This window comes from Arachis ipaensis, chromosome B10 (assembly GCF_000816755.2).
Source record: "Arachis ipaensis cultivar K30076 chromosome B10, Araip1.1, whole genome shotgun sequence".
Classification (NCBI taxonomy): domain Eukaryota; kingdom Viridiplantae; phylum Streptophyta; class Magnoliopsida; order Fabales; family Fabaceae; genus Arachis; species Arachis ipaensis.
Genome location: NC_029794.2, coordinates 128,082,425 through 128,083,570, shown reverse-complemented (window position 1 = coordinate 128,083,570; position 1,146 = coordinate 128,082,425). Strand labels below are relative to the sequence as shown.

Here is a 1,146-nt window from a genome sequence, read left to right as displayed (position 1 = left end):
CACCAATCTCAGATCATTAAAAAAAAAAAACAGATTTTTACGCAAACCCGTTTGCATTTAAGAGAAAACAAACAGAACCCAGACGACGATTTTTTTTTTTTTTTGGAGTAGAACTAGTAGCGTACCTTGTTATACGGCACCGTTCTATTCGAAAAAGGGTGCTTCTTCTTAACACAACAAAAAAAAAAAACGAAGAGAATCAATGAAAAGAGTGTGTGTGTGTGAATGAAGAAAGCGAATTGCAGAACACAACACAAGTTAAATGAAGAAGAAGAAGATGAAAAGGGAGGAGTGTAGAGAACGTGCAAGCAAGTGTTTTCTTTCTTTCTGTGGTTGCCTTTTTTATTTTTGCCCCTTACTTTCTTTCTTACACTCTGCGCATTTTTTTCGTAACAGAATCCAAAGAAACCAAACGGAGAGAGAGAGAGAGAGAGAGAGTTTGTTTTTGTTTTATTTCGTCACATTTTTTTTTTTGGATCATTGGTTGGGTCCCACTTGATAAAATTATGGGATTGTGAATTTTATATTGGCGATCTCGAACAGAAAAATGACAATCAAGAATCAAATAAGATAAATTAGTATGCATTTAGAGTACAGTATAAATAAGGAAAAGTATAGGGTACCAACATGTTATCTGCCAACTTCTGCCAACTCTTATTTATAATTGTGTTTTATGGAAGTGTGTTCGTGGATGTGTCTAATAATTAATATTTTTTAAATACATATATAAAGAGACACATCCATAAAATATATCTATAAAGACACTTTTATTAAACACAGCTATAAAAAAGACATTTTTATTAGACACATCTACAAACACACTTCTATAAAACACAATTATAAATAAGAATTGGCAGAAGTTGACAGATATGGTGTTGGTAACGTAGCGAAACCGTATAAATAAATATACATTTTATTACGTTGTTATTTAATGAGGGATTGACTCGTTATTTATGGTGTATAGTTTTTCAAATTTTTAATTTGTTTCATTTCAAAATAGCATTTATGGCAACTTTGAATTTAGTCATCAATATTTTTTTTTTACTAAAGATATGAGATTCGAACCCACAACTTTTTAATTGAATATGAAGAGACTATGTCAATTTGAGTTATTACTCATTGACAATTTAATCATTAATTTATTAA

General features: G+C 30.2%; 1 protein-coding gene across 2 annotated transcripts in view; it reads right to left on the bottom strand.

Annotated features, from left to right (window-relative positions):
- LOC107623527 (uncharacterized protein DDB_G0284459) overlaps positions 1–450 on the bottom strand; it is a 3,766-nt gene extending 3,316 nt beyond the window's left edge. The window contains exon 1 of one of the 2 annotated variants that reach the window (XM_016325843.2): positions 126–450. The gene's annotated coding sequence lies outside the window, so the exon portion shown is untranslated. The remainder of the gene's footprint in view (positions 1–125) is intronic. The other variant, XM_021114991.1, reaches the window with a different exon arrangement.